Here is a 15,033-nt window from a genome sequence, read left to right on the forward strand (position 1 = left end):
CGGGAATGGATTTGATTTTGAGCCCCAAATACAAGGCTTGTTTGGATCGATGTTGCAGTAGGCTGCCATGTAAATAGTTATTTAATAAAACGTTTTACCCTGTTACTTGTTGATTTTGAGCCCCAAATACAAAGGCTTGTTTGGATCGATGTTGCAGCAGGCTGCCATGTAAATAGTTATTTAATAAAACGTTTTACCCTGTTACTTTGCTGGTGTGTTGTATATATTTATAATATTTGCATAGTGTTTGTCGTTATTTTGGGCGGGGTGGGCGGCGGAGCCGAGCTATCTTGCCGCCATCATGGTGTCGAGCTCAGTTCATCTCACTAGTTTCGTATTTCTCATGAGGGGTTGTTCCTAATGTTTCTATTTTAGCGAGGTCAAAAAGAGATCCCATTAGTGGCCTACTGATTTTGTTTGATTCCTTTTGTTTTTTTAACGATTTTTCACTATCTGCAAAGACTAAACAGAGTATTGCGACTCTGTGCTTGTTTGTAAATAGAGAATGAACCAAAGAGAACCAATTCTAAAACAGTAATGCTTGGATAACAATCAATCAAATTGAGAGAGAAGCAGGCACGACGGATTACAACGGGGGCAAAGGCCTGCGTTACCTACCCTTCACTATCTGCAAAGAGAGAATACTCCTAAAAGAAAAGAGGGGGGGGGGGGCAGCGTTCAAAGCACATCAGCGTGCATAAACACGAAAATGTTTTTACCTATCACGTACTTGACATTTTAAAGCTTTTGATATTTGCTATTAAAAACCATTGAAATTCACTGAAAAAACCATAGGTTATAGACCATATATAGTTAGGAATTAGCATTTACAAAACCTTGAAAATTCACTGAAAAACAACATGGGTTATAGACCATATATAGTTAGCATTTACAAAACCTTATTTTACTCACACAAAACCATTGAAATTTCATATATAGTTAGTTGCACTAACTATATATCGCGAACCCGCAATCCACTGCTGATGATGTCACATATTACATCATTCATGACATGGTCAGTGACATCACTGATGACATCACTGATGACATCTCAAATGACATCACTGATGACATCATTTATGTGATAATACGATGAACCTCTTCAGACTCTAATATAACCTTAGATACACTCAGTGTAAACAGACACTCACAGACTGTCACTCATCCATGGAGTTACTGACACACCTAGTCAGTCATGCAAAGAATCAATCACACCTCCATTTCCTCAACTATACAGTTATACACACCTTACTTATTCAAACATGTACTAACACATATTTACTCTCTTATACAATCACTGATACAAGTTCTCAATGATCCATACAGCCACTCACACATTCACTGGCTCTTATGCACAGTAATTTATATATGTCAACTCTCACATGTACTGTGTTTTACATATGTACTTACTTTGACATGTAGCACTGAGATATCCATTCACTCACCAATACACTCATGCACACAGTCAAGCGCCCATACAGCTGTTTCCACATGCACTTTTGAACCCATACATCTAGTGAATCAACTGCTCACACATCTATGCACAGAGTCACACACCTCCCAGCCACCCACACACACACTCAGTCTCCCATACAAATACTTGGGCAAACAATCAATAACCCATATAGTTACTCATATAGCTACTGATCAACACAAGCAGCAGTTTACAGAACAACAGACATAATGATGCACAAATTAAGACAGTTTAGTCACTAACCCATGCACTCAGTGAGACACATTTAATCACTCACTCATACAGTCAGTCGTGCACCTACTAAATCCTTCATCCAGACACTTATACATCCACTCATTCTTCAATATGTAAGACATATTTTAACTTTACAATAACATACAGTCACTGGATGTTGTCATCAGTGATGTCATCAGTGATGTCATTTGAGATGTCATCAGTGATGTCATTTGAGATGTCATCAGTGATGTCATTTGAGATGTCATCAGTGATGTCATCAGTGATGTCACTGACCATGTCATGAATGATGTAATATGTGACATCATCAGCAGTGGATTGCGGGTGCGCGATATATAGATAGTGCAACTAACTATATATGAAATTTCAATGGTTTTGTGTGAGTAAAATAAGGTTTTGTAAATGCGAATTCCTAACTATATATGGTCTATAACACATGGTTTTTTCAGTGAATTTTCAAGGTTTTGTAAATGCTAATTCCTAACTATATATGGTCTATAACCTATGGTTTTTTCAGTGAATATATATATATATATTGTGCTAACAACTAAAACATATGGAGATTACACACAAATCGATTTTTATCCCTCAAGGCTTCACCTCCTCTGCACCCAACACACCCATGCTTGACAGGCCTCACCGCCTCTGCTCCCACTGGACAGGCCTCACCTTCTTTGTGCCTCCCCCTGGACAAGCTTCACCCCCTCTAATCTATTTCCCCCAACAGGACAGGATTCACCTCCTCTGCAAGAGGCAGGTCTTACCTCCTCTACCTCTCCCCCCTCTCCACAGGTCTCACCTTCTCTGTACCACCCACACAGGTCTCTCCTCTGCTGCACCCCCATGGACAAAACAGGCCTTACCTCCTCAGCACCGCTGGACACGCCTCACCTCATCTGCAGCCCCTGGATAGGTCTTACCTTCTCTACACCCCCTGGACAGGTTCTGCCTCTCCTGCATCCCCTGCACAGGCCTCACCTCCACTGCAGCTCCCTGGAGAGGCCTCTCCTCCTCTGCAGCCCCCTGGACAGGCCTCACCTCCTCTGCCCCATCTCTGGACAGGCTTCCCCTCCTCTGCATTCCCTTGACAGGTCTCACCTCCTCTGCAACCCCCGGAGAAGCCTCTCCTCTGCACCATCTGGACAGGCCTCATCTCCTCTTCCCTCTGGACATGCCTTCTCTGCACCCCCTGGACAGGTTATGCCTCTCCTGCACCCCCGTGGACATGCCTCACCTGCTTTGCATTCCCTGGAAAGGCCTCATCTCCTCTACACCCCCAAGACAGGTTCTACCTCCTCTGCACCCTGTGCACAGGACAAGCCTCTAATTCCCAGCCCCCAGCAGAACAGGATACACCCCGTGGACAGGCCTCACCTATCTGCACCCCCATGGAGAGGCCTCCATTCCTCTACACCCCCCTTGACAGGCCTCACCTCCTCTGCCCCCACAGGACAGGATAGGCCTCACTTTCACTGCACCCCCCTGGACAAGCCTCGCCTGCACATCCCTTGGCAGGTCTCACCTTCTCTGCACCCCCTGGACAGGCCTTCGCTCCTCTGCATCACCCTGGACAGCCGTCACCTCTGCTGCACCTCCTAACCCCTTGCCGGACATGCCATATCTCCTCTGCCCCTCTGGAAACGGCTTCCTCACCTCTGCACCCCTGGACAGGCCTGTCCTGGCCTCACCACCTCTGCACCCCTGGACAGGCCTCACCTCCTCTGCACCCCTGGACAGGGCCCACCTCCACTGCACCCCAGGACAGGCCTCACCTCCTCTGCACCCCTGGACAGGCCCCACCTCCTCTGCACCCCTGGACAGGCCTCTCCCCCTCTGCACCCCTGGACAGGCCTCACCTTCTCTGCACCCCTGGACAGGGCCCCCTCCACTGCACCCCAGGACAGGCCTAACCTCCTTTGCACCCTTGGACAGGCCTCACCTCCTCTGCACCCATGGACAGGCCTCACCTCCTCTGCACCCCATGACAGGCCTCACCTCCTCTGCACCCCTGATCAGCCCTCTCCTCCTCTGACCCCTGGACTGGCCTCTCCTGCTTTGCACCCCTGGACAGGCCTCACCTCTTCTGCACCCCTGGACAAGCCTCACCACCTCTGCACCCCTGGACAGGCCTCACCTCCTCTGCACCCCTGGACAGGTCTCACCTCCTCTGCAGCCCTGGATAGGCCTCACCTCCTTGCACCCCTGGACAGGCCTCTCCTCCTCTGCACCCCTGGTCAGCCCTCTCCTCCTCTGACCCCTGGACAGGTCTCTCCTGCTCTGCACCCCTGGACAGGCCCCACCTCTTCTGCACGCCTGGATAGGCCTCACCTCCTTGCACCCCTGGACAGGCCTCAACTCTTCTGCACCCCTGGACAAGCCTCACCACCTCTGCACCCCTGGACAGGCCTCTCCTCCTCTGCCCCCCTGGACAGGCCTCACCTCCTCTGCACCCTTGGACAGGCCTCACCTCCTCTGCAGCCCTGGATAGGCCTCACCTCCTTGCACCCCTGGACAGGCCTCTCCTCCTCTGCACCCCTGGACAGGCCTCACCTCCTCTGCACCCCTGGACAGGCCTCAACTCCTCTGCACCCCTGGACAGGCCTCAACTCCTCTGCACCCCTGGACAGGCCTCACCTCCTCTGAACCACTGGATAGGCCTCTCCTCCTCTGCGTCCCTGGGAAGGCCTCTCCTCCTCTACACCCCTGGACAGGCCTCAGCTCCTCTGCAACCCAGGACAGGCCTCACCACCTCTGCACCCCCTGGACAGACCTGTCCTGGCCTCACCTCCTCTGCACCCCTGGACTGGCCTGACCTTCTCTGCACCCCTGGACAGGGCCCACCTCCACTGCACCCCAGAACTGGCCTTACCTCCTTCGCACCCTTGGACAGGCCTCACCTCCTCTGCACCCCTGGTCAGCCCTCTCCTCCTCTGACCCCTGGACAGGCCTCTCCTGCTCAGCACCCCTGGACAGGCCTCACCTCTTCTGCACCCCTGGACAGGCCTCTCATCCTCTGCACCCCTGGACAGGCCTCACCTCCTCTGCACCCCTGGACAGGCCTTACTTCCTCCGCACCTCTGGACAGGCCTCACCTCCTCTGCACCCCTGGACAGGCCTTTACCTCCTCTGCACCCCTGGACAGGCCTCACCTCCTCTGCACCCCTGGCCAGGCCTCTCCTCCTATGCACCCCTAGGGGGGCCTTCACTCCTCTGCACCCCTGGACAGGCCTCAGCTCCTCTGCACCCCTGGACAGGCCTTGGCTCCTCTGCAAACCCCTGGACAGGCCTCACCTCCTCTGCACCCCTGGACAGGCCTCACCTCCTCTACAACCCTGGACATGTCTCTCCTCCTCTGCACCCCTGGACAGGCCTCTCCTCCTCTGCACCCCTGGACATGCCTCTCCTCCTATGCACCCCTGGACAGGCCTCTTCTCCTCTGCACCCCTGGACAGGCCTCTCCTCCCCTTCCCCCCTGGACAGACCTGACCTCCTCTGACCCCTGGACAGGCCTCTCCTCCTCTGCACCCCTGGACAGGCCTCGCCTTCTCTGCATCCCCTGGACAGGCCTCGCCTCCTTTGCACCCCAGGACAGGCCTCCCCTCCTCTGCACCCCTGGACATGCCTCTCCTCCTCTGCACCCCTGGACAGTCCTCACCTCCTCTGTACCCCTGGACATGCCTCTCTACCTATTCACCCCTGGACAGGCCTCTCCTTCTCTGCACCCCTGGACAGGCTTCTCCTCCTCTGCACTTCTGGACAGGTATCTCCTCCTCTGACCCCTGGACATGCCTCACCTCCTCTGTGTTAGACGGACCGGAAGGGTCGGCCGAGGATAAGGGGAGAGGTCTCCGGGGAGAGCCGTCTCCAGCGATCGTACAGACAAGTAACTTCCCCCCCACAGACGGACACCACACCAGGATAAGGTTTAACGATACTTTATAAGCAATTCTTTAAGTACGGTAAAATGATACAAGGAGGTCTGGACTCAGGGGTCCCCTCGATTCTGGTCTCTGGATTGGGAAAAGGGGTAGCGGGACAGTCTTGTTACCAATAGATGAAAATAGCTCTCAATCCTCGAGCTCGGCGTTCTAGATGATCGGGCCGCGGCGGAGCCAGCAGGTCCCGGGATGGATGAAGGAAGCGACGGTCCGCGGCGGAGCCAGCAGGTCCCGATGGAGATGGTAGTTACAAATGGTCCGCGGCCACGCCAGCAGGTCCCGACGACGATGAAGGTTTACGAAGGTTGCGGCAGCGCCAGCAGGCAGGACGATAGTTCGCAAGGCAGAGCTACGGCAGCGCCAGTAGCCCGTCAAGGATGAGTTCTTCTCTGCGTCTCTCGACTCCAGGATACAACTGTCTTCCTGCTCTGGAGCTGCCCCAGTTATAGGGCTGGTGCCCTTTGATGTCCGGCCCTCTGCACTTGGAGGTCGGGGGGTCCGGGATGAAGGAGTCCAGACACCCAGCAGGGGGGTGGAGCCAGCGCCCGGGGAGGTTGTGGGCGAGCGGTACCTGGCGGGGGAGAGCCGTCGACACCTCTTTCTCCCATTGACCTGCCAAGTAGTCCGCTCACCTCCTGGGTGGATGGTGGTGCCGGGATGTCTGAGGCCTGGCCAGGCCCAGGGTTGGGGTCGATCGGGGGCCACGCGGCCTCGTGGTGGAGTGTCCAAGATGGCGCCCAAGCTGGGCGCGCGGGCCGGTAGTGGATCGGGCCCACGAGGTCGATATGTTCAGGGGCAAGGGTCCCGGAGGGGACGGAAAACGTGAAGTGGTGGTGTGTGACACTTGAGGGACCGGGCTCGGGCCTGGTCGGGCAGAGGGGGAGCGGCCCTTCACGTGGCCTGTCCAACATGCGTCCCCCCCAGCTGAAGGCGGGGAGAGTCACCCATCCTCTTGGGGACTCTCCTCGTCGAGGCGGAAAAAGCGGGACAGGCCATCCGCGTTGGCGTGATCTGGCCCAGGCCGGTGTTCAACAGTGAAGTCCATCCCTTGTAGGGAGATGGACCAACGTAGTAGTTTTGGGTTCTCCCCCCGCATCTGCATCAGCCACTGCAGGGGTCGATGGTCGGTCTGCAGCCGGAAGTGTGTGCCAAAGAGGTAGGGCCGGAGCTTTTTGAGGGCCCATATCACGGCGAAGGCCTCCCTCTTGATGGTGCTCCAGCGTTGTTCTCGAGGTAGGAGTCGCCTGCTGATGAAGGCCACTGGCTGATCAAGGCCTTCGGTGTTCAATTGAGACAGGACCGCCCCAATGCCGTGGTCGGAGGCATCCGTCTGGACGACGAATTCCCGGCTGTAGTCGGGGGCCTGGAGCACAGGGGCGGAGCACATGGCGGCCTTCAGTTGTTCGAAGGCTGTTTGACAATCTGGGGTCCAGTTGACCTTCTTGGGTTGATTTTTGGACGTGAGTTCTGTGAGGGGCCCCACTATGGTACCATAGTCTTTCACGAACCGTCTGTAATAGCCCGTGAGTCCCAGAAAGGCGCGTACCTCGGTCTGGGTGATGGGGGGCTGCCAGGACTGGATGGCGGCAATCTTGAGCTGCAGAGGGGCCACCAGGCCGCTTCCCACCTGGTGTCCGAGGTAGGTTACGGACCCCTGACCAATTTGGCATTTGCTGGCCTTGATCGTGAGGCCAGCTCGCTGAAGGGCCTGTAGCACCGCTCGGAGGTGGTGGAGGTGGTCGGACCAATGGTGGCTGTACACAGCGATGTCGTCTAGGTAGGCGGCGCTGAATCCTTCGAGCCCGGCCAAGACCTGATTGACGAGCCGCTGAAATGTTGCTGGAGCATTCTTCATGCCGAAGGGCATGACCTTGAAATGATAATGGCCATCAGGAGTGGAAGATGCAGATCGTTCTTGGGCCCGGGGTGTGAGGCCGATCTGCCAGTAGCCCGCCGTCAGGTCGAAAATACTGAGGTAGCGGGCAGCTACCATGCGGTCGATTAGCTCGTCTGCCCGGGGGATGGGGTGTGCGTCCGTTCTGGTGACCGCATTCAAGCCCCGGTAGTCGACGCAGAACCGGAGTTCCGGTGTGGTGCCGGGAGGGGCTGCTTTGGGGACCAGTACTACTGGGCTGGCCCAGGGGCTGTCTGAGGGCTCAATGACCCCGAGCGTGAGCATTTTGGTTACTTCTTCCTGGATGCAGGCCCGTACCCGATCTGGTACGCGGTAGGCCCGGTGGCGGATAGGGGGGCTGTCCCCCGTGTCCACGTCGTGCACACACCAGGAAGTGACACCTGGGGTGAGGGAAAACAGGCCGGCGAACTGCAACAGAAGGTCTCGACATTCTTGGCGTTGTTCCAGGGTGAGGGCCTCCGAGAGTCGGACCCCATCCACGGAGCCATCTTTCTCCCGAGTCCGTAGGAGGTCAGGGAGGGGTTCGGAGTCTTCTTCGGCTCCATTGTCTGTGGCCATCAGGAGGCTGAGTTCTGAACGTACAAAGTGGGGTTTCAGTCTATTAGCGTGGAGGACTCGGAGGGGGTTCCGTGAAGATTCCATGTCGATGAGATAGGTGACAGGACCCTTGCGCTCGACTACTTTGAAGGGCCCCGTCCACTTGTCTTGCAGGGCGCAGGGTTCGGTGGGGGACATCACCCATACCTGTTGTCCGGGTTCAAATTCGATGGAGGAGGCATTTTGGTCATACCACTTTTTCATGTCCTCTTGACTGGCCTCCAAGTTTGCTTTTGCCAGCTCTCTGAACCGTCGGGTCTGGTTACGGAGGGTTAGGAGGTATTTGAAGACATCTGGAGGGTTCTTTAGAGGGGGCATTTCCCAGCCTTCCTTGACTAGACTGAGAGGCCCCCGTACGGGATGTCCATACAATAATTCAAACGGGCTGAAGCCGAGGGACTTCTGGGGGACCTCTCGATATGCGAAGAGGAGGCACGGCAGCAGCACATCCCACTGGCGACGGAGGGGCTCTTCCAACCCCTCAATCATCCCTTTGAGCGTGCGGTTGAACCGCTCAACGAGTCCGTTTCCTTGAGGGTGATAGGGGGTCGTGAATCGGTAGGTGACCCCACACTGTTGCCAGAGGGACTTCATATATTTGGAAATAAAGTTCGTGCCTCTGTCGCTGACGACTTCTCGGGGGAAGCCCACACGGGAGAAGATCCCCATCAGGGCCCGGCCGACTACCGGGGCTGTCACAGTTCGCAGGGGAACAGCCTCGGGGTAGCGGGTGGCGTGGTCCACCAGTACCAGGATGAACCGATGTCCTTGTTTTGTACGGGGGTCCAGGGGCCCCACAATGTCTATCCCGACCCTCTCGAACGGGGTGGTGACCACGGGAAATGGTTGCAGGGGGGCTTTTAGTTTGCGGCCGCTCTTTCCACTGGCTTGGCACGTGGGGCAAGATCGGCAATGCTGGAGTACATCATTCCTCATTTTGGGCCAGAAGAAGTGGGTCACTAGGCGGCTGTAGGTTTTATCCTGACCCAGGTGTCCAGCCAGGGGGACATCGTGGGCCAGGTTTAGCAAGAAGTCTCTAAAACGGAGGGGCACCACTAGCACTCGGCTGGCCCCCAGCTCCGTGATCCTTTGTTCACTGTATAGCAGATCATTGTCCCAGTAGATCCAATGTGTTCCGGAGGTATCCCCTGCGCTCTGGGCGAGGGCTAGTTGGCGGAGTCCCTCGAGGGAGGGACAGGTCTTCTGCTCTTGGCGAAACTGCTCCTGTGTGGGCCCCCCCTCTTGATGCCACTGGTCGAGGCCAGCGAGGTCCGGAGGTTGAGCTGGTTCTGGGGGGACGGCACGGTCGGTGTCTTCGACTGGGGCGACCGGGGGAGGAGGCGCCGGCCATTCGGGTTCCTCCGGTCGGGGATTGGCACGGGCGGCCATGGACCGGGTGGTGACGCACGCCCAGTCCGGGATGCCTAACATCCCCAGGTGTTCTCTTCGTTCTACGGCTGCCCACGGAGAGCTTTCAAGGTCATTTCCCAGGAGGCAGTCTACGGGGGCATCATTCCGGACCGTCACTTTCAACATGCCGGAGACCCCTCCCCATTCGAAAGGGACGCAGGCCATCCGACACAGACTTTCCGAGTTATCGGCTGAACGGACAGGGCAGAGAATGTTTGGTAGGAACTGTTCTGGGGTCACCATGTGACAGCGGACGGCTGTTACACTGGCCCCGGTGTCACGGAGGGCTTCGGCCTGGCGTCCATTGATGCTCACCCATTGGCTGTACTTCCGGGTGTTAGCGGGTAGGGGGACCCGCGGGACCATGTCTTTCCCCCCTAAGCATGCTAGAGCCATGGCGGCTGGCTCCCATTCTTGATGCTCTTGCTCATATTCTTCCTGCTCCTCGGAGATCTGTTCTTCCCCCAGGGCAGCAGCGGCCACTTGGCGGGGTCTTGGGCTCTGGTACTGTGGGCAATTTGGGTCGTTTGCATAGTGGCCGACTCGTTGGCATCGGTGACACGTGACATTGGCTCTGTATCCCGGTCGCGCCGGGTGCTGCCCCGGTTGGCCGGGGGGGTGGTGCTGGTAGCGGGGGCGACCGGAGCGTTGTCTCTTCCTCGTCCTTGGCCCCCTCCTCCTCCTCGGGGACGGTGCTGACCGTTGTTGTTCCGGTTCTGTTCATAGGATCCATTTCGGCCCACTCTGGTGATTTCCCACCGGTCAGCCTCGGCTGCGAGCTGCCGTGGATCAGTCAATTTGCTGTCGAGGAGGTGCTGCCGGAGCTCAATGAAGCAATTGTTTGATAGATGCTCCCACACCATGAGATTGAATAGTTGTTCGTAAGTTGTGACATTGCTTCCTTTTATCCAGCCCTCGAAGGCTCGGCTAAAATAGTTCACGTAGTCCACCCAAGTTGTACCCGGGATGCGGGTGCAGTCTCGGAACCTCTGACGGTACATCTCGGGTGTGAGCCCATAGCGGGTGAGGAGGGCAGCTTTCATGTGGTCATAGGAGGTCATCTGATGGTCCGGGAGCTGTAGCAGGGCATCGCGGCCCTCATTGAGGAATCTCCCCCATAGACCGGCTCCCCAGTCGCTTCGATCGATCCGGTGGGCGGTCATAGCGATTTCGTAGGCCTTGAACCATTGCTGGATGTCGTCCTCTCGGAAGTATTCTCGAACGACATCCTTGGGGATGTGTACCTTCTTATCTGTTGTCCCTGGGGTGTGGGGTTGCTCGGGCACCCCTAATTCTTTGTTCTGCTTGCGTAAGTCTATCTCAGCTAATTTGCGCTCGTGTTCATATGCCAGTCTCTTTTCCTCGAGCTCCCTTTGTCTCTGTTTTTCCTCTCTTTCTTCTCGGAGACGCAGGTGCTCTAAGCTCAGTTTTTGTTCGGCCAACTTAAGTTCAACATCCATTTTGAGCCGGGCCATTTCTAGTTCATGTAGTCGTGTTCTTTCTCGTTCCTGGATCTCGTCTTGCGAGAGACCCGTTCTTCGCTCCTCGGGGGCCGTGGTGTTTTTTTCTACTGCTGCGATGTTTTGGTCGGTGGTTCCGACGGCCCCGGTTTCTGCCCAGGACTCTAGGGCATGCTTGAAATCGTCTTTGGTACTTAGACCGGTGGTAGCGATACCTAGTTCGATGCAGAATTGTTTTAATTCACGATGGCTGTACTCGTCCAATTTCTCCATCTGAAATTTCTCGGTGGATCCGCTTTCTTTGGTTGTCATCGTGATTTCGTCGTGGGGTGAGCTACTTTCTGTACGATTATGCGGTGATTCGGATCCCACCGCTGCCACCAATGTTAGACGGACCGGAAGGGTCGGCCGAGGATAAGGGGAGAGGTCTCCGGGGAGAGCCGTCTCCAGCGATCGTACAGACAAGTAACTTCCCCCCCACAGACGGACACCACACCAGGATAAGGTTTAACGATACTTTATAAGCAATTCTTTAAGTACGGTAAAATGATACAAGGAGGTCTGGACTCAGGGGTCCCCTCGATTCTGGTCTCTGGATTGGGAAAAGGGGTAGCGGGACAGTCTTGTTACCAATAGATGAAAATAGCTCTCAATCCTCGAGCTCGGCGTTCTAGATGATCGGGCCGCGGCGGAGCCAGCAGGTCCCGGGATGGATGAAGGAAGCGACGGTCCGCGGCGGAGCCAGCAGGTCCCGATGGAGATGGTAGTTACAAACGGTCCGCGGCCACGCCAGCAGGTCCCGACGACGATGAAGGTTTACGAAGGTTGCGGCAGCGCCAGCAGGCAGGACGATAGTTCGCAAGGCAGAGCTACGGCAGCGCCAGTAGCCCGTCAAGGATGAGTTCTTCTCTGCGTCTCTCGACTCCAGGATACAACTGTCTTCCTGCTCTGGAGCTGCCCCAGTTATAGGGCTGGTGCCCTTTGATGTCCGGACCCTCGCACTTGGAGGTCGGGGGGTCCGGGATGAAGGAGTCCAGACACCCAGCAGGGGGGTGGAGCCAGCGCCCGGGGAGGTTGTGGGCGAGCGGTACCTGGCGGGGGAGAGCCATCGACACCTCTTTCTCCCATTGACCTGCCAAGTAGTCCGCTCACCTCCTGGGTGGATGGTGGTGCCGGGATGTCTGAGGCCTGGCCAGGCCCAGGGTTGGGGTCGATCGGGGGCCACGCGGCCTCGTGGTGGAGTGTCCAAGATGGCGCCCAGGCTGGGCGCGCGGGCCGGTAGTGGATCGGGCCCACGAGGTCGATATGTTCAGGGGCAAGGGTCCCGGAGGGGACGGAAAACGTGAAGTGGTGGTGTGTGACACTTGAGGGACCGGGCTCGGGCCTGGTCGGGCAGAGGGGGAGCGGCCCTTCACGTGGCCTGTCCAACACTCTGCAGCCCTGGACAGGCCTCTCCTCCTCTGACCCTGGACAGGCCTCTCCTCCTCTGCACCCCTGAACAGGGCTCACCACCTCTGCACCCCTGGACAAGCCTCCCCTCCTCTGCACCCCTGGACAGGCCTGTCCTGGCCTCACCTCCTCTGCACCCCAGGACAGGCCTCCCCTCCTCTGCACCCCTGGACATGCCTCTCCTCCTCTGCACCCCTGGACAGTCCTCACCTCCTCTGTACCCCTGGACATGCCTCTCTACCTATTCACCCCTTGACATGCCTCTCCTCCAATGCACCCTTCGACAGGCCTCTCCTCCTCTGCACCCTGGACAGTCCTCTCCACCTGTGCCCCCCTGGACAGGCCTGACCTCCTCTGACCCCTGGACAGGGCTCTCCTCCTCTGCACCCCTGGAAGGCTTCGCCTCCTCTGCATCCCCCTGGACAGGCCTCACCTCCTCTGCACCCCAGGATTGGCCTCCCCTCCTCTGCACCCCTGGACATGCCTCTCCTCCTCTGCACCCCTGGACAGTCCTCACATCCTCTGCACCCCTGGACATGCCTCTCTTCCTATTCACCCCTGGACGGGCCTCCCCTCCTCTGCACCCCTGGACAGGCCTCTCCTCCTCTGCACTTCTGGATAGGTATCTCCTCCTCTGACCCCTGGACATGCCTCACCTCCTCTGCACCCCTGGACAGGCATCTCCTCCTCTGAATCCCTGAACAGGCCTAAACATATCTGCACCCCTGGACAAGCCTCTCCTCCTCTGCACCCCTGGACAGGCCTCTCCTCCTCTGACCCTGGACTGGCCTCTCCTCCTCTGCATCCCTGGACAAGCCTCACCTCCTCTGCACCCCTGGACAGGCCTCTCCTCCTCTGCACTCCTGAACATGCCTCTCCTCCTCTGCACCCCTGGACAGGCCTCCCCTCCTCTGCCCCCCTGGACAGGTCTGACCTCCTCTGACCCCTGGACAGGCCTCTCCTCCTCTGCACCCCTGGACAGGCCTTGCCTCCTCTGCATCCCCCTGGACAGGCCTCACCTCCTCTGCACCCCTGGAAAGGCCTCTCCTCCTCTGCCTCCTGGACATGCCTCTCCTCCTCTGCACCCCTGGACAGGCCTCTCTTCGTCTGCAACCCTGGACAGGCCTCTCCTCCTCTGCCCCTCCCCTGGACTGGCCTCACCTCCTCTGGACAGGCCTCTCCTCCTCTAGACAGGCCTCAGCTTCTCTCCTCCTCTGGACAGGCCTTTCGGTGCTTCTCACAGGACCCCTCCACTCCTGAGTCGCCGCCGCTTCTCGCGGCCTGCTACCACCTTACGTCACTTCCTCAGGAGGTGACGAGGCACATCCCATCCCGGGGCCCCCAGCGGTGCTCAAGCTGCCAGCAGCACCACGGATGAGTCCCCCCTCCTCCCCCTTCCCCCCAGAGTGAGAGTCTCAGGGGCGGCGCCGCGGGCAGGAAATGAAATGTAACCTTGCAGCAGCCTGACTCCAGAGCTGAGCAGACTCTTAAAGATCCTGAACTATCACCTCACTGAGCCACCTATCGAGGGACTATCTATATCCCCCCAATGTTGGAACTCGAACTGAGGCCAAATAGAGATTGAGCAACAGATAATGTGTAAAAGTGATTTTTCTTACCCATGTTTATGTACTGCTGTGTCAAGTGCCCGCTGAAATACTGATTACAAATGTATGCATAACTACAATTGAAACTAATAAAAAATATATATTTTTTAAAAGTAGATGATACTAAAGTTCAGTTAGTGGTAGTGTGGTCGAGCAGTTAGACTCATCAGAGGGTAGTGCTCACCTCCTCTGCACCCCTGGACAGGCCTCTCCTCCTGTGCACCCCTGGACAGGCCTCTCCTCCTCTGCACTCCTGGACAGACCTCGCCTCCCTCCTATGCACTCCTGGACAGGCCTCTCCTCCTCTGCACCCCTGGACAGGCCTTGCCTCCTCTGCATCCCCCTGGACAGGCCTCACCTCCTCTGCACCCCTGGAAAGGCCTCTCCTCCTCTGCCTCCTGGACATGCCTCTCCTCCTCTGCACCCCTGGACAGGCCTCTCCTCCTCTGCAACCCTGGACAGACCTCTCCTCCTCTGCCCCTCCCCTGGACTGGCCTCACCTCCTCTGGACAGGCCTCTCCTCCTCTGGACAGGCCTCAGCTTCTCTCCTCCTCTGGACAGGCCTCTCGGTGCTTCTCACAGGACCCCTCCACTCCTGAGTCGCCGCCGCTTCTCGTGGCCTGCTACCACCTTACATCACTTCCTCAGGAGGTGACGAGGCACATCCCATCCCGGGGCCCCCAGCGGTGCTCAAGCTGCCAGCAGCACCACAGATGAGCCCCCCCCTCCTCCCCCTTCCCCCCTGAGTGAGAGTCTCAGGGGCGGCGCCGCGGGCAGGAAATGAAATGTAACCTTGCAGCAGCCTGACTCCAGAGCTGAGCAGACTCTTAAAGATCCTGAACTATCACCTCACTGAGCCACCTATCGAGGGACTATCTGTATCCCCCCAATGTTGGAACTTGAACTGAGGCCAAATAGAGATTGAGCAACAGATAATGTGTAAAAGTGA

General features: G+C 57.0%; 1 protein-coding gene across 12 annotated transcripts in view; it reads right to left on the minus strand.

The window, feature by feature from the left end:
* The window catches only part of LOC147738019 (uncharacterized), a 520,426-nt gene that overhangs the window by 195,872 nt on the left and 309,521 nt on the right, over positions 1-15,033 (minus strand). For 3 of the 12 annotated variants that reach the window (XM_086951667.1, XM_086951564.1, XM_086951556.1), the window contains exon 1: positions 14,585-14,715. The exons of 7 other annotated variants lie outside the window; for them this stretch is intronic. The gene's annotated coding sequence lies outside the window, so the exon portion shown is untranslated. Of the gene's footprint in view, positions 1-13,638; positions 13,768-14,584; positions 14,716-15,033 lie in introns of those variants that run through there. 2 more of the 12 variants (XM_086951713.1, XM_086951557.1) reach the window with 1 other exon arrangement.

This window comes from Lissotriton vulgaris, chromosome 1_1, assembly GCF_964263255.1.
Source record: "Lissotriton vulgaris chromosome 1_1, aLisVul1.2, whole genome shotgun sequence".
NCBI classification, from domain to species: domain Eukaryota; kingdom Metazoa; phylum Chordata; class Amphibia; order Caudata; family Salamandridae; genus Lissotriton; species Lissotriton vulgaris.